At 36.0% G+C, this 26828-nt stretch overlaps 1 protein-coding gene and 1 long non-coding RNA gene across 20 annotated transcripts in view; one reads left to right on the plus strand and one right to left on the minus strand.

The window, feature by feature from the left end:
- GREB1L (GREB1 like retinoic acid receptor coactivator) overlaps positions 1 to 26828 on the minus strand; it is a 263389-nt gene that overhangs the window by 125150 nt on the left and 111411 nt on the right. For 17 of the 18 annotated variants that reach the window (XR_014252078.1, XR_014252079.1, XM_082418584.1 and 14 more), the window contains one exon: positions 10972 to 11079. The exons of the other annotated variant lie outside the window; for it this stretch is intronic. The gene's annotated coding sequence lies outside the window, so the exon portion shown is untranslated. The remainder of the gene's footprint in view (positions 1 to 10971; positions 11080 to 26828) is intronic. 18 annotated transcript variants of the gene reach the window in all.
- The window catches only part of LOC309640259, a 44538-nt gene continuing 37376 nt past the window's right edge, over positions 19667 to 26828 (plus strand). For both annotated transcript variants that reach the window (XR_014252135.1, XR_014252136.1), the window contains exon 1: positions 19667 to 25784. This is a non-coding gene — a long non-coding RNA (uncharacterized lncRNA). The remainder of the gene's footprint in view (positions 25785 to 26828) is intronic.

The raw sequence follows: 26828 nt of genomic DNA on the forward strand, positions 1-26828 counted from the left end.
AGGGGTGATGCATACCACATCTCAACCCTCCTCTCAGGTTTCCTAGATCACACAAAGGAGCTCCACAGATTTTGGTGGCCCTGAAATGCTTCTATATATAGCAAAGGAGGCTTCTTACATGATTCCTGGTAGCAGTGAATGGTATACAGAGATTCCCATCAGAGGGTCTCAGTTTATCAAAGCTTTGTTGGAGATTCCTATGATTTGGAGGAAAAGCTGTAATCATATTTTGACAACCTTTCTCAAAGTAGGTAATAAGAAACCAAATGCCATGGATTTAAATTACTAGGTTCCTCTTCACAAGAAAAAACCATTTTGTAACTATGTGAGGTGATGGATGTTAACTAAACTAATTGTAGTGATGATTTTGTAATATATACACATATCAAAGAGTTATGTTGTACACCTAAAACTAATATACGTTATATGTAAGTTACATCTCAGTAAAACTGGAAAAAATAAATTACTAGGTTCTTTCTTACAATAAGTACATACACAAAAGTATACATATAATACCCAATTCAAAGTTGTAAGTGGCAGAAAACCAACAAAGCCTGTCAAATGAAATTTTCCTGAAATACCAAGTTTTTGCCCAAGCTTCTAAAACCCCACCAGTACAACTATAAACATTTAATTTTTCTAAAGCAATTTATTTTTCAACAGAACCACGCATAATCAAAACAGGGTGCGGGTTGGAAGAGAAATATGCTGTGTCACTAGTTTATGCATCTAAAGTCAAAATCAAATAGCCATTTTACCTTTCTTCCTTGTTGAAGGGAGAAAAATACCAGGAACTAGCACAGTCAACCATGGGATTTTTTATCCGTGGAGAACAATGGAATAACTTCAAAGGTGGACCTTTAGCCTTTCTCCAGAGCACCAAATGCCTAGAAATCTTGCCTCTTCTTAATCTATTACCTGCTCAACGAATTATCTTCCTTTCATCATTGAAAACCTACATTCTCCAAGAGATCTTTTTAGTTGAATAAAGAAGTGCCCAATTATACATGGAAGATTGCATGATCTCAATCCCTTCAATTTAAGCATAGATAAGGAGTAATATGACAGCTATATCAAATGAATATTGTGCTGATTAAAATATTAAAGTAACATAAACATGGGCGATCCAGTTTCACCACCATAAAACATACACATAATCCTACAAGGGCATAATCCTGAGCAATACTTAGATGAAGACAACGGGAAGTACCTGTGGAACAGCCTTGGGAGAGTAAAAAGAAGGGGCTGACTATTCCAGATGAAAACATAACTGGGCAGTTTTAAAAATGATAATGATAAGGTGAAGAATAACAAAACTGACCCCAAACTTTTTTGGTGCTGAGTATGGAGTTCTTCATTGACAGTTCAATGTTACCCAAAGATGGGCAGAGTTCAAAGGAAAAAGCTTTTCTAGTGCAATGTATTCTTAATATTCTATGCCATAATATTTAGTGTCACTGAAATCATTGGCCTTATCCACCTAGATTACCAGCCTTCCTTTCCTCTGAATCTCAAACAGCTCCCAGGGCCTGCAATGACATAGCATCCTACTAAGAGTCAGTGTGAATAAATCTAACTTCAGGTCAGAAAATGGAGAAATACTTTTTAGAATCAGTTGTTAAATGAAATACAAAAAGAACAGACTTGTGAATTCTGTACATATGCAGATATTTTATGTCTCTGGCTGACATTAAGTTTGTGAGACTGCAGCGTATTGCTTTTCCATGTTTTCTTTTATTACTGTGGAATTACACAGGGAAAACTGTATTAAATGTTTTGTTATAGCACGACAGACCTCTGAGATGCAAATAGGCACTCTTGGGGTATTGAGGAAATCTCTAAGAAAGGGATGGTACCCAATATGAGCTCTTTCTGCACCACTAATTAATTACTCAAAATACAAGTGGAATCAAGTACAAACCACCATGACAGTGTGGTTTGGTGCCTCTCTGCTCTAGCCTTTTCTCTTCTCTACAGAAAGACAGACAAAAGAAGGGCGGAGTAGAACAGGCAGCTTCTATCACTGGTGGCTTTAGGAATAGGGACTGGAGCCATAAGGAAAAGAGTAGCTTTGGAAACAGGTGCCTGCTAATGCCTCCAACACCTCTCCTCAACTCCTTTTCTGCTGAAAATGGAAAGGAGAAGCAATACACCCTGCAAGAGGCTACAACTTGATCAGTAATGTTTTCATTCCCTTTTTGTCAATGGTTTCATGGTTAATAATTACTGTATTATTAATGCAGTAACTACTTTTATAGTAGTTATTAAGTACACAGGAAACAAGGAGAAAATTTTCCTTTAACCTAACTCTCCAAAGGCTTTTTTAAAGCGTCAGATCAGATTTCAGAATATATACATATATATATTCTGATTTTTCAAATGTTCAGTTATATGTGAAGCACATATCACAGTGGTAGGCACCTAGCAGGCAGATGATATAGCTGCTGCTGTCATTATTATTCTTACTAGTGATGGTCATAGTGGTGATGGTAGTAGCAGTAATTGTCATCATTGTTATTGGCAAGAAATGTGAAAGGAAACATTCTTCGTTGAACCATTATAATAATAGTAACATGGAGAACTTACTAACCGCCAAGAAAATACTGTTACTGCCCCCATTTTTAGGAGAACTGAGGCCTAGAGAAGTTAAGGCACTTGCCCAAGGTCATACTATGAGAAAAGGCCAAGAGAGACAGGAGTGGACTCTAATCAGTTTGTCTACAGCAGCAGCTGTCTTAGGCTATCTAATCATGTATGCCATTCAGTTGTTAAAACACCTACAATAATGACCCAACTGGGAAATGGATACTCCATAAAGTACTCCTAAATTGCCAAGCCAAGCCAAGCCAAAATAAATAAATAAATAAATAAAAATCAAGGAAGAAGATTTTTGTTTGCTGATTTGTCCTTGTCTACATATATCATGGCTGCAAGACAAGGCTGAAAAGGGAGTTTGAACGTAGGATATAGGATGAATAGACACAAAACCAAGCAACAATTTAAAAAATTGAAACAAAATAAAAACACTACCTCTCTCTTCAATTAAAAAAACCCAAAGCTCACTTTACATGTTAGATGAAAGGTAAAAATGAACAAAGAGTAAATTACTTCACAAAGAATAACTAAATTGCCCCTCGATATCTTCAGGGATTTGGTTATAGGACCCTGGTGGGTACCAAAATCGGCAGATGCTCGAGTCCCGCATACTAAAAGGCCAGTACAGTCGGCCCTCCGAATAGGCGGGTTGATTGAATATGTGGATGCAGAACCCTTGGATACAGAGGGCCGGCTGTGCACACATACAGGAGAGGAAGTACAGGCCTGCCCCTAGACTCCAAAGCATCAGATCAATTGGCATCATGTCCCCTGACTTTGGGAATTCTCTTGCTGATACCCGTTTTTCCCCATTGTTTTCAACTTTAGAAGATGCAGTCATATTTCATTAATTCATTATGTGGCAAATCTAGAAATCAAAAACATTCTTATCAACTTCCTAAAATATTAGGAATGTTTACATAACTCTTCCTATCTTCCTCCAATCTTTCCCCTTTGTAAAAGAAATTTTAATTTTTCTAGTGAAGACAAGAGAAAGTTTTCTAAAGAATGATAAAAAGAAATGAATTTGAGACTGTATCTTCCTTGTCTTTCTTCTCACATCCATGTAAAAAGAAGTAGTAGATTTCAGATATTGCCCAATCTATTACTGTTAAAAAGTTAACACAATTTAATTTCAATTTCCCTCATTCATCCATGGTAGGACACAATTTAGGTAGGTAGAAGTCACAAGAAAAAGACTACAATATTGATAATATGATATGAATTTACTAGAAATTTCATAAATACATTTCTTGTAAAGATAATATCAATGCAAGCAGAAAAAAGTCTAGAAGTACATAAAATAAACTGTTAATATTTATCTATTGGGGTGGAGTTGTTTTTAAATGATCTTTCTATTTCCTTATCGGTATCTTCCAATTTTTAAAGTAGTGAACAATATTATAACAATAAATGAAAAGGAAAATATCATATAGCAACTGAGTTAATCCCAACTCTATGACTATCCCTGAACAAGTAGTTTTAAAAATAGACTTATTACTCAAAAAGACAGTAAGAACAATGGAATTTGCAACGTGCACACCCCCACCCTCTTCCTGGTATTTTAGATTCCAGGGGAAATAAAATTCATTCCAGTGTTTAAACTAAGAAACTCCCATTAAGAGTTGGCATTTCTACTACTACCTTCTAGCATAAGACTCCAAAGCATTTTTTCCCAGTTATGATACACTTGTACTGACCCAACCATCTCCCCCAACAAGTTCTTTTGACCAAGTAAAAATATTTTCAAGGTACTGCACTTGGGCTGTTAATAAAGGTTGACTTTTAATACCAACTATCTGGAGAAGGTAAGCATTAATTTTTTTAAAAGTAGTTTTTTAAAGGTTTCATCGCAGTTAGTGACTAGTAAGAACAAGACGGACTCTGATTTTTTTTTTTTAAATCATGTACAGTTGGCCTTTGGTAGCAGCGGGTTTCTGCACCTAACCACGAAATCAGTCCTCAGTTGGTTAAATCCGAGGATGCAGAAGCCGGCAGATGTGGAGGACCAACTATTCTAGCCATTTTAAATAAGGGACTTGAGCATCCATGGATTTTGGTATCTGCGGGGTCCTGGAACAAATGCCCTGTTGATACCGAGGGAGGGCTGTAGGGTGTAAAAGAAAAAGAACTGAATCTAAGACACTAGGGTTGCCTGGTTTTAATAGCAAATTAGGTTATGGAGCAGGTAGATGGGAATATATATTTTTTAGAAGGTTTCAAATTTGTAGTTCCAAGCTTTGTCTACTGAAAAGTTCCAGAAGCAATGACAATTCAATAAACAATAAGCACTTCCTAGTACTCTGTGGTTTCCTACTAGCATACTCACTGAAAAGAATCAAGTCTCCCTGAAGGCTGCAATTCCAGGTCTGGGGCAGGAAATACCACATTTGGAACTACACATTATGTGGTTGGTTGAATCCGTGGTTACCAAGGGCTGACTATGGGACTCGAGCATCTGTGGATTTTGGTATCTGCGGCAGGTCATGGAACCGACTCCCCCGTGGATACTGTGGGACAACTGTACACACTATGATCCTTGAACATCTTGTGCCAGCAAGCAAAGAAGCTATCAGAGACTAATTGGTCATGTCAAAAGACATAGGAATCAACATGAAGGGTTCCCACGGGCCAAAGATGAGAGAAATTGAACATAAAAGAGAATAAATGCAATGGACTGAAGCACATTTAAAATATAAAAATGGGCAAATTAATTTTGCCTCTCAAGTAGAAAAAGAGAACTCCTCTTGGGGAAAAAAAAAAAAAAAAACCCCAAACAAAGCACCTGATTTCATGCTACTAAAAGAAAAAGGAAAGAGTGAAACATTTATCCTGCTCTTCCTATACTCTGAAGAATCCAAACAGCCCTGGTTCTTGAGAGTTTTTATTTTTTTGATGAAGAATTCCAATTAATAAATGTAGAAAGAATGACAGAATTTTAAAATGATCACTTCGCAACCCTTAATGCAAAATTCATTTAGGCAATGAGAATAAGTGAAAACATTAGATAAAAGGTTGATGCGGAGGGGTCTGTCACCTCCTGAACCACTGATCAAGTTTAGCATCATTAAAAGTGAGGCAATGAGACACCGTGTGCCTCCCCATGGGAGACAATATGAAGCACACACACTACCTAGGACGTATTCCTGCCAAAGGGTGTAAGGAATGTAGTCAAACTCTAGAGCTAACTTCCATGTATAGGATGAAGGACCAAGTTAAATGAAACCAAGTGGAAACAAGCAGATTCAGAAAGAGGGACAGGTAGACAGAGCAACTGATCCAGTTTCTGCAAGGAGACAAGGTTATCTAGTTTGTAGGTGATGGAACTAGATTCAAATTTAGACTCAAAAGCCCATGGGTTTTTTTTCCCCCACTAAACCAAGCTATTTGAAATAGAAAAGAAGGTGAGAGTGAACATGATACATTCTGTTTGTGTGTGTGTGTATGTGTGTGTAGTTGTCTTCGGTTTGAATTTTTTTTTTAAGGCACAATTTATTGACTGTGCCAGGCATAGTACTAAATAGACAACTTCGTATAACTTGTCAGTGGTTTGTTATCTTTTTCTCTATAGATGTTGTCACCCACTTTCCAAAGTTTAACAATCATCCACCCAGCCAGGCAGCATTTATAGAAATCCCACTAGTGAAGTGGTTAAGCACACAGGCTCTGGAGTCACATAACCTTAATTCAAATCCTGCACCTACTACCCTGCATGATATTGGGCAAGTTACTTAATCTCTCATCTGTAAAATGGGGTAGTACAATCAACATCATAGGTTTTTGTGAGAATACATGAGAAGTTATGCACATATAATATTTTTAAAATAGTGCCTGGCACAAAATAAATGTGCAGAAAATGTTTGAAGTAATATGTGGGGTTTTTTTTTAAGCTTGTGCTACATCGAGGATACTAAGAAAAGTTGAGGCACCTCCTTGTATGTGTTGGGCACAGCAGTAGATCTGGGGGCATTGTTCTGGGAACAAATGACCAGCAATGTAAAAGTTCCAAAAGCTGGTGTTTGGTGGTATATACAATTCACTTATTAAGAAATTTTACAATTATACATACAAATCGTTATTGTCCCTTATAGCTATCAGATTCTTTGACTTCATATAAAGAAGTTACTTGTTATAGGCATTACTGCTTACATGTCCTTTCTCTGTCAAAAATATTCACTGATGAGAGTGATAATGTGTAACTACTAGAGCAAGAAATCAAACATGGTTCTTTCAAGTTCTCAAAGAGTCTATAATTCAAAATTAAAAACAAGCGTTTTTTCACAGTTCTCTCTTTTGTGCTTTTTGCATTTTATTTATTCTTTTAAATTGATATTTGTTGCTCTTAATTAAAATTAGTTGGGTCTAGTATTTGTCTGACTCCCCCATTAAACTGCAATCACCTGGGGGAAAATATTGTGTTTACAGCTGGAGTCGAGTTTAAAAAAAAAAAAAGAATACATTGAGCTTTTTTGTGTCTTATCCAATTATACATTAAACAGGTTTGAAGAGATACTATCTCTTCCCAAGCACATTCCAAAAAAAGCACAAAATTAATGATGCATTCAAAACAAAAGTGTTCTATTTCATTCTTATTCATCCTCCTTGCTGAAAATCTTTAGAAAATGGAAACAGATTAAAACACAAAGTTTCCAACCTCTTTTAATAGTTCTGTACATTTAAATCTGGGTGACTTTCTTTTGACAGTTTCTGAAGCCAAAAGTATTTTAAGTACTGAAATAAAAACCTAGCCCTGTAACTTTATTCTAAAATTAACTGTTTTTACCAATATACTTACAGATATGCAATATGTCTTAAATTGCCATAGAAATAATTACTGTCATATGCGAACTAATTTCATGATTATGTAAAAACTGTCAAAATTAAAAGATAAAGGACAATGCTATTTTTCCTTTGTGACAAGGAGTTACGTGTTACCACTGGAAATTTTACTTTCTTCCTTGAAATACCAGAAATTCTTCTGTAAAATAAACACATCTCATCAAGACTCTCTGGAACTAGTATAATTACCAGAGGCAATTGCTGTGTTAGATCAAAGAAGCAAAACAATAGGCAATGTGTGACCTCTACCATGTCACCAGAGACCAATTTTTCAACAGGGAGAAGAGTCAATAATCCAGAACAGAAAACATTAAATAACCAGAAATGCTTCCAAAGTGTGGCTTACCACATCCATCAAGGCTGCCACACTCAGAGAGTTAGGAGTCTCTGTGGTTTCCAAGAGAACAAACTTCTGGGGATTTATCACAACAATCATTAAAATCTGCATAAAGCACCAGAGGCAAAAACCAATTTCCCAAATGCAGAGTAGAATTTCAAAAGATACTACAATGATTTTCCAAATTTCATAGGATGCTTTAACAAGTATAAGGGGAAGAACACAGATGATTAAATATTTTTCATATAACATTCACCTAATTTTTCTTATTTACCTATCCCTATTTAATTTTCCTAAGAAATTGTTTGGAAATCAGGCTATGAACATTAACCAGATAAATATAATTAGTAAGAACACATTAAAGACTTCTGCAGGTTTTTTGTTTTGTTTTCGTAATAATAAAACAAAACAGGGCTTTGGTCTCCTTTGTAATATATGCAGTTGACTAATAAGAATTATAAGGGTGCAAAGAGGGGGAAAGAAATTCCCACTCTCAGTAATTACAGTCAAATAGAAATACATTTAAAATTGACTTTTAAAAAGCACCACGAATAAAACTGTGCCTTGGAATCAGCAAAATCTGACTGATTTTCTTAGCTGCTACTGCTGTCTTCTTTCAAAATCAGATGTGAGTTAGGGACTGAACACACGTATCTGAATTATTTAACCTGCAAACACCCATTCAGCTGGTAATTCAGAGAGTAGTAAAATAGGGGCTTAGCTTAAAAGAAAAAGCACTGGAAATTCAAAGCAACTGTGAACATTCTGGTCTTATAGGGATGTGTTACTCCTGCTGCCTTCATCTTTCCACTTGGTCATCTGCCCCTGTCTTTCCATCTTCTTATCTTATTAACATTGCTAATTGTATTTGTCAGTTTTGCCACAATTTCAGTGCTACTTAAACAGCTGTGGGTTTTCTCTAGGCAATTATCAGTCACTACACTTAGGTTTCTAAATTAGTTGTTGAAAGGCACTTTAACCTTGAAAAAATAGACACAGAGCACACTGCACCGTTAAGCCTTACATTTATGTACATGTGGCTTTAAAATGAATAATTATTTAAAAGGATTTTAAAAATCACACATACAAGTAATTCAAACTTATTGTAAAGTTATACATTAGCAAGAAAATGCTTAACAAAGCCTATTCTATACTACTCATCATTTTATCTTTTCCTCTTTACTATACGATACGTATTGTAATACACACATTCTATGTCTAGGTACATGTATATAGTATATAAACTGGGCCATCAAAATACTGCCAAATTCCTCTACCTTTTACTACCTATCTGCCAGGTGGCAACACCCTTTGAAAGTCTCCACAATCATATAAGTGGTATCTTGAAGTCACGGGCTGCATGGCAAAGAGTTCTTACCACATGCAGATTGCTCCGCTTTCCCCATTTCCTTTCAAAGAGAAAATTACTTATTCTATTTGTTTTTCTTATTCTCTATTCTTGACTCTGACATTGTTTTTCTTCTTACTACTACAAAATGCACAAGAAACACAGTCAGGGAGAAACCCAAGGTTTAAAGTTATTCATCAACTGATACCCATTTTTATGAAATACAACTAAATTAAAAAAACAAAACTTCTGTAATCCAAAAATAAATGGCACATGAAGTGCCATGTATTCCCTTCGTATGTTAAAATAAAGTCAAAGAACTTTTTAGAGTTAAGTTTTGGCGTTTTTAAAGGTTTATAATAGCCTGCTTTGGGGTCAGTCAACAACTTGTTAGAATAATTTTAAAATTAATGTAAGCTCATTCCTTACCCACCTCCCTCCCCCCCCCACCCCAAGACCTGCCACTTTCTGCTCCAAGGAAAGAAAAAGGTGGTATTTCAACAGTGTAAAATTCTTCACTGAGAGACAAACATTAAAATGATAAACATTTTGGAAAGCAAAGTACACTTCAAACCCTAACTGTTCTTTCAGACCTATATTGACTCTTATAGTAGTTGCCAACATTTGGTAAGGATTATCCTTCCATTAGACAAAAGCAAGCATTCCTTAGATAAATCAGGAGTTTTTGCCATGAGACTCATAAAACCTTTTCACAACACAGATTTTCAAGAGAATCCTTTAAGGTTTTAGGAGGCTGCTCCTTTTACTCAGTAACAAAATACACCCCATGGTGTCTCACTGACCCCACTCAGCTGTCCTTTGACCTCTTCAATTGTTGAAGCCTAACTCCAGGGCCCGCAGAATTTGCCTCCCATATCAAAAAGGCAATGTTGCTTCCTCCTAGCACCTGGTGTAACAAAACGCAACAGTTCTCCCTCTCTCTGTCTCCTCTGCTCCTACTCGACCATTTTCCAGATGTTCCAGGCCCAAATGTTAAGCCAATACTAGGTTTCAGGATCTGCGTGGTCACCATGAAGGAGCAAACAGGGACCCGGCTTAAGTGGCAATGACCCTCTTGTTCTTTTTGGCCTCAAAAGGATACGATGGGTCATAAAAGAGGAAAAGATCTTTGGCCTCTTTTGGAAATGCCAGGCTATTGAAGCACATTTTAACTTCCAAAAGGAGGGAGCCAGTCTTGGGTTATGCCCTGAACAGACAAGAGTTACCTAAACAGTATCCCTAAATTCTCAATTCTAAGCAAACTTCTGATTTGCTTTGACATAGGAGGGAAAAAAGGACAGTATCACCGTTTTTTTCTTTTCTAAATTAAAAGGCTTCCAAAAATAGAAAAAGAAAACTTTTATAAAACTTTTAAAACATACATCTCAGGATACTATTATATGATAAAAAGTTTAAATATATGTGGTCACTAGATATGGTTTGGGTTTTTCTGCAGAGGCCAATAATCTAGATGTCTCTCTTGTTAGACAACTTGAAAGATAAAACCACAATCAACAAAGAAGAATCGAGAATTGAACTCTTATTGTCTTAATTTAGGTATACAGGAAATATAACACAGAGGCTGTTGTAAGAAAAAAAAAAACCTTAGAGCTGAGAAAGTGTTTTGTTTTGGGTGTTTTTTTTGTTTTTGTTTTTGTTTTTTGGTGGAGAGAATGGGGGAGGGGAGAGGAAAGCAGGGCGGAGAGAAAACAGAAGGAGAGGAGCTCTTAGAAATATCTGCTTCATCAGTTTAAGTACCAAAGATAGTAGCTTTATCTAAATTCTAAATATATTCCAAAAAATATTTGATCTTAAAAAATTTGGAAGGGGGCATATTATAATTGTACAATACCTTGGTTTATTTATTAACATTTTTGAATCACGTTCATGATTAAGTTGGGCTGTCAACACTTCAGGGAGCGTGTTGCCTAGATTTTACTTGTTTAAAGCTTTTTTGTACCTGCAAAAACATAAAAAATAATATATACGTAAAGACATGAGTTAATTTCCAAATGCATTATATTCCACAATACGGTAATTTAAATAATTACAATTCTACAAAAATTCCAATTAGAAGTGGATTATCAAACTCTTACACAACTCCATATATGTCATAAATGGCAAATACAGATATTCCTCTTTCTTAAATACTCCCCAGATGATCACTCTTTATTCTATATACTCAAAAAGAATTTCTGTTCTGAAGAGTTCCCCCTACTAAATGTAAGTTGAATAAATCTGTTAAGTCTGCATTTTGGACAGGTGTTACCATAATGCTTAAAGCCCAGAGACTATTTTTATTTTCAGAAATGAACTTAGTGAAAGGTAATTTCCTTACCCTAAGGAGTTTGAGTTTTATAATCTCTGGTGCTTGACCAAAATTTATCTTCCCAAAGAAGTATCAAAAATTTAAGACATAACTAATATTGATTAAAATTATTTTTCTACTTTTTGAAATGAATGCTTTAATAATTTCCAGGGAAGAAAGCCTGCAAGAATAAAAAGAGCTACAGTTTCCTACCCTTTTGAGTAGTGTATTCTTAGAAGAAATTAAAGTAAATAATTATAATTACATATAACTGGTTGAAAATTACAGTGTGCATATTATTCTCTCTGCTAGATTATAGTCAATATAAACTATTGCATGGAAAAAATAGAAAATACAGTCATAAGGCATCAAGTGAAATAAAAACTATTTGTCATTGTTTTTTACATGACTTAGAAGTGTTTCTATTTTGTTGCTGTGTCTAAAAAGAAAAGAGGATTTTCCTAAGAATGTTCTAATTTCAAAATGCATATTTATGGCACTAAAACATTTAAAGTAATATTAATGTATATTTCTAAAAAAAAAGCTTTCATTTTATTCTCCTTTTATGCCAACTTGAAACAGAGAAAAGAACCATTTTAGATTTTGAAATAAAAATATCTTACCTCTCTTACTGTTAGAAGAACGTCTTCAGGCAAAAGAACAATTAAAAATGCAAGTCGCAGATTTTCAATCTCATGTATTTTGCACCCACCCACCCACAAATAGACATCTTTGTAAGTCAGGAGTCTTGCTCCCTCCATCCGAACCCAAGATTACCCCATATGGTCAGCAAGGTCAAACTGCATTACTGCCAATGAAACTATATGACTCCACAAGGACCTTAATGATTTTAAAAAAAGGTCAGTAATCCAATTCCAATGGCTTCAGAGTCTAAAATTGCTAATTTTTGGCCACGTGCTGCACACTTCACCTGCTAGTAATGACATTTTTGTATTTTCTTCTAATTACACTCAAAGCTAAGACCTTTGGCCCCGGGCCACAGACCCCTACTCAGGCTGCACACATTCTCTTAAACGACCTGATCCTTTGTTGTCACTCTTACTCTTTCATCTATTATTTACACCCATAGAGAAGGAAGATACTCCACCATTTGTATAGCTTAAAGCTTCTAATCATCTTAATTTCTTTGCCTTTCAACCTATGGTCTTTTTCATAGACAAATGCCAAAAAGTTTGACAAAATCATTTTTTTCAACCGCATACACACACCACCTTCCCCTGTCTTACTCCCCGGCCAACCTCCCTCCTGTTCCTTCTCTACCACAGAAGGGACTTTGTATCAGCTGGGATTCACAAATTTTGACTTTCACCAACAAAATGAATTTCTAAATATAATACAAAATCTCCACCTTGCTCTCACAGATCGATAACGATTGTATTTCTTTCATCAAAGAGCCTATTAAATTAAGTGGAAGGTTACTTAAAATTACTTAATGTCTGCCCCCCAGCCTCCCTAAGGCATAAGCATAGAATTTTCAGAATTCCACTGCAAAAATATCAAAGAAACTTCAGTAAACAGTAAGGATGTTAGTTATGTAGCTGAAACTTTTCAAACGTTTTATTATCTACAGAAGCTCAAATGCTTACAAAAAAAGAAAAAAAAGAAAAGAGGAAGGAAAGCATAACAAAAAATACATATAAAGAATATTTATATGTAATATATTACAGATAGAAGAATTTGTAAATCTTTACCACATTTTAAAAGACTAGTTCTCCAAATAGCAAAATCCTTACATAAAACATTCTATATCTTTGTTATTTCCCAACACTTTTCCCACACTTAAAAAAAAAAAAAAATGTCCAGACACATTTTGAAAATCCAAAGCACAGAATTGTTTACCATGATGCAGATGTCCCCTTCAGATCACGGCAGCCACCCCAAGACTCTGATTTCCAAGATGTTTATAAAAGGACATATGATCCATCTTTGCTCTCTCTTCCTCTATTGCTCAGCTTACTCTTGATTTCTAACAGTATTTCCTTGTTGTCTGTACTCTCTGCAGACCCTGAAACCCCTTGTCTTTTCTTATTTTCACCATTTGCTTCAACCAGCAGTTCACTGGAGACCCATCCATCTTGTAATGCCTAAAGTGACAGATGCTCTCAGGAACCACCACACTGCTGAGTGAACAAAAGATAACATCACCTCTAGGAACTCCAGAGAGAAATACAACTGCAACCTTAAGACAGGGGCTGACTTGACAGACATTGGACCATAAACCTCTTCTAAGCAAAAAAGAAAACAATTGCCACACACACAAAAAAATCTGACACAATCAAAGGCAGAAAAGAGTGATTATTTGTGGATTGCCTTTTCACTGCGGCTCACTTTTCCCCCCTCAACACTTTTATATTGGGGCAATTCACTTGCCAAGAGGCAAGAGAAGTTCTTGGGGAAAAAAGCCTTCCTCAAGTATCTTCTTTCATTCAACAATATTCAAAGTGAAATTCATTTACATGTGTGTTTCAGTAAATCTAAGGCTTATGATACAGCATCCTTAAGGCTGACCCATCTCGTTTGCATAAAGCAATATCTAGACTCAGAAATGCTGGCTCAGTTCTGCCTCTGTGAAAGGCATATGCATACTTTGCAATTAAAAACACGTTAGAAATTAAAAAGCAATACATAACACAATGTCAACAATACGTGTAGCTCATAAAAGAAGCTCACCATTCATTCATCAGACAACCTCCAACTTGGGTTAAAGAGACAGTTAACAAGAGGATTCTGGGAAGGACTACAGCTCTCTTTTTTAACAAAGAAAAGGTCATATTAACATCTCCCAGCAACAAACTAATGACATGGATGCTGTAGATGCAGGGGACTCTGCTTGATGTCATCTAGGTTTTTTTTGGGTTTTGGTTTTCATTTTTTTAAGCATCTTACTTAAAATCTTCATGCAGCTAAAGGCAAATTTAAACTCTAACATTTAAATTTAATTTTAAATTAACTCTAACATTTAAATACAGTGAAGGGAAATTTTAGAAGAACAGAAAAACAACAACTGATTTGGAGGGCAATTAAGAACATTGTGATCAATGTCAATTATGAGGATTAACAACCCATTTTTATAACAGATATCAAGGAACACAGAACTCTGCTGCAGCTAAATTCATTATCATTTTCAAACAGGGTAAATGATACAAATATCTTTGTTAAATCTAAAATAAAGAGTCAAGTGCTCAAGAAAAGTTCTGTCAACCTTATTTCTAAGAAGAAATGTCAGCATTTACAATGGCATTTCTTTAGTACAAATATTTTAATTTTTCTTTAAAATTTTTGTACAAAAAACCTTTAAGTTACACTTATTTTTCTTTGGAGTCACTAATGACTCTTCTCATCCCTATTTTACTAAAAAATATATAAAATTTAAAAGATACTTTATTTTATCTCTTGCATTTGGATTATTTGTGGGGTAAAAGAAAAATTTTCAACTTGATAAATCAACATATCTTTTTCTTAAACATTGTTTTATGTTTCCTTTATTTCCTCAAACGCTTCAGTGTATCTGTGCAACTAAGATAATACAAATATTTCACAATCTCAGAATTTTCTGATTTTTATTTTAATACTGGCAAAACATAATGCATATAAAATAATTAAATGAATATATACAATTAGGTAACTCAATGGGGAAAAGATTAAGTAATTACAGACTGCTTATCAATATATAAAGGACTTGTTCTAATATGGACTTGATCTTTAACTAGACAACTTTGTTTAATACATATTGACCTTAGGTAATCCCCCCAAAACTCCTGGTCCAAAAGCACCACATCGTTCAACACTCTCAAACTTTGGCATTAATATCAAGACAGAGACGTGACCTCGAAATGACAGTTCCATTGAAGAAACTCAAAAAAAGACCCAATTAAAAGATCTACTTTAAACACAATAGGATCAATATTGCATGCAGGAAAAGTACACCCTTGTGGGAAGTTCTTATTGTCTGATTGATCAAAAACAAAACAAAACTTTTCTTTTTTCAGGGCCTCCTCCAGATCACAGTCAGTGCCAGAAATCCACACAGGAAAAAAATCCATCAAAATGAAACCCTAAAAGGGTTTACCCTTCACCATCCTATTTGCACTTCAAAACCCTGTAAGGCCTTCAGTTAAAGCCCAGGGCTGAACCATTTCAATAATAAGAGAGGTGGCCAGCAGTGATTTATCTCCCATTTGGCCTCTGGACAGAGCTGTAATGTCTAGGAAGCTTCCCTTCCCTGACTCAAACCCTCCCCCAAGTCTCAACCTTCATTTGTGCAGCTTTGGATCTGCAATACCTTATAAACAACTCATATGCCCCTTCCAATCAGATGCAAGAACAGTTTGTAACTCAAGATTTGAGTACATTTTCTTGGCCATGCTTTCACAAAATGGAATGCTGCTGAGGTAATCAGAGCATTGAAAATACCAGGTTAAATTTCAGGTTCTCTTTGTTGTAATAAGTTGGAGAAGAAAGAAACTTCCTTAACTTCAGCCTTTTTCTTCTCACACATGTTGATTGTTGTCAGAACTTCTTAAACTTTTTCCAATTTATACCTTGATATCCTTTACATTTTGGGCTACATCAGCCAACTTCCTGCAGTGATGTTCATGTAAATTTAAATCCTTGCATTGTAAAATATCTTAACAAATCCAAAAAAGTGGAGATTTCACAGGTCACAGACTCCTGGGTCAAAAAGACCTTAAAAACAGATATCAGACCACTATGACTCAACTGATTTATTCTACATTTGTTATCAAATTTGAACAGTAACTGTCATCACACGCACTCACCCAATTTTCCTCTAGTAAAATAAACACCAAACAATGTCAACAGTTATTTAAATTGAAATATAGGTCCAAGAAGTTATCATATGGGAAACAGTGAAGTTACTCCTTAAAAATGGAGAACATTTTGTCACTAGGCATGAATTTTCTATTTTAAAATTATGTTCATATGCTTGCTAGTATAAAAAGAACATGAAAAATATATGCACCCTTTCCCCTACCTGTTCATTGTTTTCTGTTTTCATTTCAATGACAGGAGTTTGTTTTTCTAATTGATTCTGATAAATTCCATCTGAATGCCACATTAACAACTTGCCCTAAATGATTCCACTATAGTGATTCTGGTTTTATAAGATGAAAACTTTCAAGTTATTTCATCAACTTTATAAATTTAGAGACTCCACAGGCAAATATAAAACATTTCATTTAAACCTAATATCAGTTAAGAGAAGTTTAAAAGAATAAAATTAAATATATGACTGATAGTTAAAAATACAAGAAACACAGATTTTTGTTAATTAAAAGAAAAGAATTATTTATGTTTTGGTGATATTTATCAATAAAAAATATTTTCTTCCATTAAAAAGGTACAACTAACTATCCTTACACCTTGTTAGCAAATATTTTTCATTTTCAGAGCTCCAAATACCACAAATTCTAAAAAAACCAACTCTCACAGCCAATGACTTTACTGCATGCTACCAGGTCAATGAACCTCAGATTTGTATATGAGATAACATAAAAATCCAAACTGCATATATAAACCAAGAAAAATAGATAACTGAAAAAACCTACGGGACATGAATTTTTATATAACTGAAACAAACTTTGTCACTAATAATAATATTCAGGAAAACAAATTTCTTAACCTACCACATGACATTAAAAAAAAAAGCTTTCCTTAGAGAGTCAACAAGAGTAATTGATCCACCACAGAGGAAATATTCAATCTTCATTAAATATTTATTCAGTGCAATAGGTTGTTAGGTCTATTTAGACCTCAAAGAAGAAATAATTCCTGTCCGGTAGGAATCGGGTCTTGGGAGAATTGAATGGAGATGAGAGGCAGTTCCCCAAGTCATGACACTATACTTCAAAATGACAACGCTAAAAACTGGAGGTGTGCTACAAAATGTATGCTACTACTTTGAAATCTGACACAGGGACTTCCCTGGTGGCACAGTGGTTAAGAATCTGTCTGCCAATGCAGGGAACATGGGTTCGAGCCCTGGTCCAGGAAGATCCCACATGCCGCAGAACAACTAAGCCCCTGCGCCACAACTACTGAGCCTGCGCTCTAGAGCGTGCAAGCCACAGCTACTGATCCCGTGTGGCACAACTACTGAAACCCGCGCACCTAGAACCTGTGCTCCACAACAAGAGAAGCCACCGCAATGAGAAGCCCGCGCACCGCAACGAAGAGTAGCCCCCGCTCGCCGCAACTAGAGAAAGCCCGAGCAGCAACAAAGACCCAACACAGCCAAAAACAAATAAATAAATAAGTAAATTTATTTAAAAAAAGAAATCTGATACAACTGATACTTTAAGGGAGTATTAATTTTAATAAGGTTCGACTGGGTAAGTGAGCAACTTGATTTCCTATTAATGTAGCACAATAAGATTTGGATGTCCAAGATCTGCGGTTCCCAACCCTCCCACCATAGTCAAGTCACCTGTCTTCTCTGGGCCTGTTTCCATATCCATAAAATGAAGGATAAAAGTAATACATTTCCAGATCAAAAACACTATGGTTGTAATGGGGGAAGGGAAAAGATCCCATTCACAATGGCAACAACAAAAAGAACACTCAGGACTCATCTTAATGACGGACCTGTGATGACATTTTTTAAATTGCCAAAGTTGATTTGGGTGATTTAGTGAAAATTTACACACACAGAGAAATATGCTGAGTAGAGAAGCCTAATTGTAAAATTACTTGTTTCTCAAACAAAATAATAAACAACACAATTCCAATCAAAATAGCCGTAGAATTTGGGGAGAACATTATGAAAACATCCATAAATTCATAAGGAAGATTATCAAAGAAAAGATGGGAAAAACATCTTTCAAAAAAGGTTATAAGGGGAGGTGAGTCAAAATAAATGTTAAATTATAACATAAGAGCTTTTGGCCATTAAATCCATGCCACTAAATCCAGTGAATACTTTTCGGTTCTCATCTAACGTTCCTTCTGAGTATATTTCTTGAAATTTCCTTTCCTTCCACTGGATTTCACCTTACAACTTTCTGGTTTTCTTCCTTTCCTATGTTGCTTTTCAATTTCCTTTGCACTCCCATATTACACTACCCAGCAATGAAATGTTGGCGTTCCACTGAGTCTAGTCTGTGGTAGCCATCTTCCAAGAGGGCCCCAATGATTCCCGCCTCCTGTGTAATCCACTCCCACATCAAATCAGGGCTGACTTATGTGATCAATAAAATATGGAACAAGTGACAATGTGTGATTTCCAAGGTCATAAAAGACATTGCAGTTTCTGCCTTGACCTCTTGGATCACTTGCTGTAAGACGGGGCAACCACCGTGTTATAAGGACACCCAAGTAGCTCTCATAGGTCCTCGTAGGTAGGAACTGAGGCCTTCTGCCAACAACCAGGACCAACTTCCCTAGTTGCTCTCCTTGCCTCCTCTCTGGCACCCTCTAATCACTTCTCTGCATCACAGTGCAAATATAATCATGTCAACTCTTCGCTAAAGACTTTTGAAGTTTTATACTAATGAGGATAAAAATCAATATTGGAAATGTCCCTGCCTATCTCTCCAGCCTTATCTTGCACTCTTCTCTTCCTAAAGGTGGTGCTCCAGCAACACTGACCAACCTTTAGACACTTACGTTCCCTCTGTCTGTGACACCACCCATCCTTTTACTTTGCCTACTTAAATCACCTCATCCTTTAGATCCCGACTGAAGCACTGCTTCCCTAATCCCCTCAGCACTTTGCTGAAAGCTCTCATAGAAACTTATTCATCTCCTGCTTAACTTTTAATTCACTTTTTAGCTATATAATTTGTATGATCAATTGTTTTAATGTTTGCCTTTCTTCCTAAATTCTAAGCTACATTGAAAGTAGGGACAATGTTTTTGGGGTTTTGCCTATTATTGAAATCACAGCACCTATTGTAGTATCCTCCTACATAGCAGGCACTCAAAAATATTGTTTGAATAATTTAATAATTTAAAATATAGGGCCGGCATATGAATGAGAAGCTCATTGGTGACAGTCCAAAGAAACCTTATTATATATAAGAATTATTATATGATAATTGAGGCATTATAAAACAATAAAGGGAAGGAGGAATTGTTCATTTAATTATACTGAAGTAATGATCAACAATTTAAAAAGTAACAGCTAACAAACTTAGAGTAGACACTAAAAATAAATACCAGAGAGACAAAAGATTAAATTTAAATATCTATACCTAAATACATTTTTATGCCTACCCACATAGGACCATATAAAAACTAAGAGGAAACAGAATTAAGTATTTTTTACACTGATATTTATCATGTACCAAGATTTATTATGGTATCATAGTGAGAATTTAGCTTTCTAAGCCTGGAAATCACAAAGGATAAGATTGACAGATTTGACTAGTGAACATATCAAACTTCTGTATATTTAACACCTAAAACAAATAAAAAGAAAAATTTTTCTAGCTAATGAAAAGAGTTAATGTCTACTATGTATATAATAAAGTAGAACATTAATATCCCCAGTCCCGGGCACAACTTACTATTCCATCCATAGGGAAAGAGTTAAGCACATTATAGTAACAGCAACAACCACTACCATTTACTGAGTACCTACCATGTACCCCATGTACATTGTCTCATTTAACCTCACAAATCCATCCATAAATGGAATTCTATAAAGCTATAAGAAGTATATTTTTGACATAGAACTATGTTCATAATATATGAAATGGAAAATATAAAACAGTAGGTTCCCATTTCTATGAGGAAAGAAATACATAAGTAACCTATTAAGAAAAGAGCTAACAATATAAATCCAAACAATGTGATGTAAATTTAAGACAACCCTCAGAATGGGAGAAAATATTTGCAAATGAAGCAACTGACAAAGGATTAATCTCCAAAATATACAAGCAGCTCATGCAGCTCAATGTCAAAAAAACAAACAACCCAATCCAAAAATGGGCAGAAGACCTAAATAGACATTTCTCCAAAGAAGACACAGGGAGGGGGAAGGGTAAGCCGGGACGAAGTAAGAGAGTAGCATTGACATATATACACTAGCTATCTGTTTTACATAGCTAGTGGGAAGCAGCTGCATAGCACAGGGAGATCAGCTCAGTGCTTTGTGACCACCTAGAGGGGTGGGATAGGGAGGGTGGGAGGGAGACACAAGAGGGAGGGGATATGGGGATATATGTATACATATAGCTGATTCACTTTGTTATACAGCAGAAACTAACATAACATTGTAAAGCAATTATACTCCAATAAAGATGTTAAAAAAACCACAGATTTATATAAAATATATAAATACTGGGTGATGTGTTTATAGAATGTAATTTTTTTCTTCATGCTTATCTTTATTTTCCAATTTTCTATAAGAAGTGATTTCAAATTTTATGCATGCTGCAACTTAACTAAGCTCTGTATTCTTTTATTATTATCAACGTCATCACCATTACTATCTTCATTGACTTTGACTGAACATTCGATATTTGCAAAATATTGACTTTCTTATTTGACAAGTAATACCTTTGCACGTTATAGGTTTATTGCAGACAAATGGACAGTGACAAATACAGTTTTATGAATGTGCACATAGTAAAGACTATAAATAAATACATCTTCTCCTAATACCCCATAAGATATCATTTTTACTATCATAAGCCAGTGAATTTGTTAAACTTATTTATAATAGCTTGCTTATGTGGAACTTTGAAAAAATTTTCCATGACAATATAGGAAATAGTCCAAAACTGAAAACCCCTAAGATGAAAGACAAAGTTCACAGGAAAAAGTGTCAACTGGGTTTTTTTTTTTTCCCAGTACAGATGTTTTTGGATTTTCTCCATTCATATCTCAAATTCCCACTCCTAAGCCTTCCTCTACTGCCTATAAATGTTCTACCTTTCTTTAGTCCATACTTGAAAAACATGGGATCTAATCATTTGTTAATTATTGTCTTTGCTGGTGACCCTTACATCTAAATCATTGGCCATAAAGTCTTTTCTGCTGAGTTGCTGCTCTCCCCTCAACCTCACTATGACCATTCATTATGTCTAAAATTAATGTCTAAAACAAACTCATTAAAGTAAAAGCTATTCCTAGTTTCCAATTTCATTATTTTCATTTATTCACCTAGAAAGTACTGTGAACTGTGCTAGAAAGGATGATAAAGGCAGTCCCTAATCTCAAAGAGAGTCCCAATTTAAAGGTGAAGACACCTGTACATGCATAAATGTTTAGTAGCGTAAGAACAAAGTACTATGAAAGCACAGAGAATGTAGCAATTCTGTTTAGAGAAATGAAGAAAATATCAGAGAAGAGATAACATATGAGTGTCTTTAAAGGATAAAGTAGGAATTCACCAAATAGAATTGGGAGGACCTCCCAGAGCAATATAACAGAATGTCAAAGGCATGGTATATTTTAAAAATACGGAAAAGTTCATTGTTGGAGGGCACTGTGGCAAGAGAAGAAAATTTAAAAAGTAGGTTGGGGCCAGTCTGCAAGGGACCTTATAAACCAAGTTAGGAATTTGAATTTAATCCCAGAAGCAGGAGAAAGCCAATGGAAGTTTTCAAAAAAGAAATTAACATAATTGGATTTTTTTAAAAAATAGAAGGTAACTCTGGTGATAGTGCAAAAGTTGGATTAGAGATCAGGAAAGTTGGATTGGAGACCAGATAAAAGGTTCTGCAAGAGTCTAGGAAGTGGTGGTGGAGACTGCCCACAATCAGGGCAGAAGGAACCGAGAGGAGGGGCCCTTTCAGTAGGCAGTTAGAAATTCGGGACTCAGGAGTGGGGACTGAACAGACAGATCCTGGAGACAGACAGCTGCCATACAGATAACTGAAAGCAGTACTGGTGAGATTTCCTAGGGGCTGCCGCTGTAGAGAAAGCATGTGGAGTAAGAGGGTCAATGAGGGAAGCCCCAGAAACATCGTCATTTCACTGTCAAGCAAAGGAAGAGGAAAACCCAGCAAAGCAGGTGGAGAAGGAGCAGTAGGAAGGAAACCAGGAACCAACGGGGTTGTGAAAGCCAAGGGACAAAAGGGTTTGGAGAAATGGGAGGTGGTCAACAGTTTCAACAGGTAAGAGAGGTCAAATAGGATCAAGAATGAAAATGTGCCATGGCATATAGCAATGACTCTTCCAGGAAGTATGGTGAACTAGGATGGAAATAAGTTGGCAGCTGTAGGAAATGTAAAATGGCAGGGAAGAGTAATTAGAAGGAGGGATGCTTGTAGGAGGAGACTCTTCCCTCAAAGAAAAGGGAGAGGTGACAGTACAGAAGAGAGGAGATGATTAGTGGAATAAGGTTCTAAAAGGGATAGGGAAGGGAGAGAGGAACAGGATGGAAGCCACCCATACATGGCAGAACCACAAGACAGGAGCCTGGGTCCCTGAAGACAGCAGAGATGCTTTATCAGCCTTAGACAATTACCTCCAAACTTTATGTGGGAAAGAAATAAACTTCTAGCTTGCTGTTTAGTGTATCTTGTCATTTGCAGACAAATGTAATCCTAACTGATATAGGAGAGAAGGGTGTTGAAAAAATAAGCAAACACCTCTCAAAAGCATGAAATAGCACAGTATATACAAAAGACAAGACCAATCTGGCATTACTAGACTACCAAGTGGGAGAGAGGGAGGGGGAGGAAAGGAAGCCATGTTTTTAATCACTTGACCATGTTATCCTTCATGCAATTACATACAATGTATTGAAGGCCCAAGTGTGAGGAGTTGAGACTGGATACTGTAGATAAAAAATAGCCACACAAAAGGGTGTTAAGCAAAGGAATGATATGTTCCACATTTCGGCTTTGAATAGATTCCTCGAGTGTCAGCCTGGAAGGGGATCATGAGGAGGCAAAATAGCATGCTGTGAGAGTGTTGAGAAACCTCTACTATAGTCCTGGGGAGAGATTATGATGCCTGCATGGGTGCAGTGATGGTAGGGTTAATTAATACTTAGGAATTAAACACTTAGGAATTAAATAATTCCTAAGGAATTATTAGGAAATACTTAGGAACTATATCATTAGGAATTGGTGACTAATGAAATGGGCAAGCAAATCAGGATGAAGCTTAGGTCTCTACCTTGCATTGTTTTTCTCCATCGCCACTGTTAGTGCTTCAATTCAGGCATGCCACGACCTCATGTATTCATTTAACAAATATTTATTTAGTGCCTTTTACACGTCAGGTCCTGCAGATACAATGGTGAACAAGCTAGAAATGGTCTTTGTCCTTGTAGATCTTAGTTAGGGATACCAGTGCTGAAAGCTTCGTAAGTGCTATCTCATTTCATCCTCAGAACACCCTAAGATATTAGTATTATTATTGTCTCCATTTTTCAGGTGAGGTAACCCAGTCTTATAAAGTTTAATCATTTGCTCAGGATCACATGGCTAGTTGATAAGTGGTGGTGTCAGGAATCAGACCCAGAGCCATCTTACTTCAAAGCCATGTTTTTAATCACTTGACTAGGTTATCTCTCATGCAATTACATATAATGTATTAAATAGTATGACAAGCAATACAATGCTTTGGATTATTGCAGCCTCCTAACTAGGACACTCTTTCAGCATTGGCATGTTCTGGCCAAAATAGTTTTTCTAAAATGCAGATTGGGGAGGATGATGGTGTCTTCTCTGATTAAGGGCACTCTGAGGAGGAAGATGAGGTTTTGAAGGGAAGGTGGTGCACTCAGGCCTTAGAAACATTGATTTTGAGATGGCTGTGAAATATCCAAATGGAGACATCCAGCAGTAATTTGATAGATGAATCTGAAGTTTAGGGGGAATCGGGTTGGAGATAAAGCACTTGGCATCACTAGTTCTTAGAGGTCAGCTGAAGTCAAGGCAATTACTAGGACTCTTTAGGGGCTCCTAGAAGTGAGAGGAGCAGCCTGCTGAGAAAAGGGCAGTTGGGTAGAGGCTTGAAGAGAATGGAGTAGATTTGAAATAATTACTTAAGAAAAAGGAGACAGACTCAGTCAAGGATAGTCAAAGGTATAATTAAGTTGTATTTAGAGTTAGGGAAAACAAATTTATAGGGATATCAATCTAAGCGGTGGGAGGATTTTCTACCATAGCAATCACTAACTCAAGAATAGGAAAACTTGCCAAAATTTCATTATTTTACTAGCTTCTTTCTTTTCTCCCAGTGTGAGTTCCCAGAGCACCCTGAATTGACTTGCTAATGAACACTTGACCTGTCAGGTTCTATGTAAGTCCATCTCCCCTTTGGACTTTGAAATTTTCAAAAAGTCCTTGGAGACTTGGAAAACCTTTTTTAAAAATCATTTTTATTCCTAGCAACTTGCAAAGCATTGTGTGTATACTTGTTTTATCTCCAGGTTGGACTATAAAGTCTCTAAGGGCAGGAACTGTCTCACGCACAGTATGTCCTCATTAAACGTTTGTGGGATTGGAAAAACTTTAATCGGTAAACCTCAATGTAGAAACTAACCAACTGTCTATTACTATCAAGCAGTGATTTTTAAGTTTTCAGACTCGGAATAAACAGTCTCTCCCTTCAAACTTTCATTCTCTGTTTTTCATCAAGAGGTAATTAGGACGCCTCCACCCTAGTACGTGCCATTTTGTCTTTGGAGTTCGGGTGGGCCCTGCTAGCAGCTCTTTAGGCTCTGTGACCATGGATGAGTTACTAAGCATTTCTTGGCTTCCTGAATCCTTGTTAGTAAAACTCAAGAGATTGGACCTGATGATTGCTGATGTCCCTTCTCATTCTAAAATCCAGAGATTCCATGACCCCTGGAAGACCTTTACACCACACCTGAGAACCACTGCCTTATAAAATGCAGTTAAAACGCGGGCTCCATGTTTTACCATCGGAAAATGGGCAAATAAATCTCTCTCCCTATAAAACTGGGTTATAATCTACAACGCATATTACTTCTAAAATGAAGACACTGACACTTTATTTTTAATTATTGATTTGACCACTGGTTAAAACATTTTATCAGATGCACATTTGTGTTTCAATGTAGGTTTACCCAAAAATCAAATAAAAGGGCACTTTGGTAATAAAAAGAGAAGAAAGCTGGAAGAATATGAAACATCATCTTGGATCTCATGTGCACTTTGGTAACACTTTCCTTTCTTTCTTTTTCTTTTTTTTCAGATGAGAAATCAAAGAGTGTGACTCAAGATTATAGAAGTACTAAATGGCAAGCCTGGCACTAGAAACCAAGGCTCCTAATCATATACTTTTTTTTTAAAACAACCAAATTGGTCAAAAATCCCTGAAAGACAAAAACAGATGAAGCTGAAATGCCAGTTGGTTGAGTTTAAACAGAGGCCCCACTTTGTTCTTTCCAGGTTCGATAATAAACAATTCTAGTGATTAGCATGAAGGGCTGGCAGATGAAACATTCTGACTCCTAAAAAAAAAATTTGTATTTTTGCACCACAGTTAGTAAATCAATTGTAAAAATTAAAGTCAACGGAAAACAAGGAGAATTAGCAAACCCAGAACACAATTTTCCTTCACTCTTTTGGAAGACAGATTGAAAAAAAACAAAACAAAATCCCCATGGCTCCCTTCATTAGCAGTCAGGGTGGTGAGTCCCTTTGTAAATCCCACATATAAAGGCTCAGGGCTACCTGCAGAGCCTAGGAGTACCAATCACATTAGTGAAGACACCAGATGACCAAAGGAAGCCGTGAGGGTCTGGGAAAGCTAGTAAACAAAAGGCAGCATTCCAAATGAATGCCATTGCTAGAGCCTGCATTGTAAAATGCCTGGATTTAAGAACCCTAAAGCAGATTAGCTTAAGACAACAAAAGATTCAAGTAAGATACAAAGAACTCATTTTGACACATTAAGAAATTGTCTTCATTAGATCATCAGGTAGTTAAGAGTAATTATTAAAAAAAATAATTCCACTTAAATTGCGTTTGAGGCAGTGAGGCCTAGAAGAACAGAGTTCAAAAAATTGTTCTTGAATACGTGTTCTTGACCAAAATTCATGAACCAGACACATGGGCCTTTTCCCTTTTACTCTTCCTGACATTTTAAAGGGCTATAATGACTTTAAAATTTGTTGTACACATCATTTCAATTTTACCACTCTACTTACGAGTGCTACTTTAAATACCAACTAGAAAAGCTCAAATCTCTCCAACTGTAAGTGACTTTTCTTCCACGTTGTTACCTCATTTACAAAGAAAATATATAACAATTTTGGGGTATGAATGGTCAATATGAAAAGAAGCAAAATATTAGGCCATGGTACAATTTCCTGAATATTTTCCATCACTTTACATGCTTGTTTTGCTTTTGTTGCAAAGTTTAAACTCAGCTGCAATTTAGATACTTAAATTTGAAAATGTGAAAGGAAAACTTACTTCCATGTGGAGAAG

Source organism: Balaenoptera physalus, assembly GCF_965194825.1.
Source record: "Balaenoptera physalus genome assembly, chromosome: 12".
In the NCBI taxonomy this organism is placed as follows: Eukaryota; Metazoa; Chordata; class Mammalia; order Artiodactyla; family Balaenopteridae; genus Balaenoptera; species Balaenoptera physalus.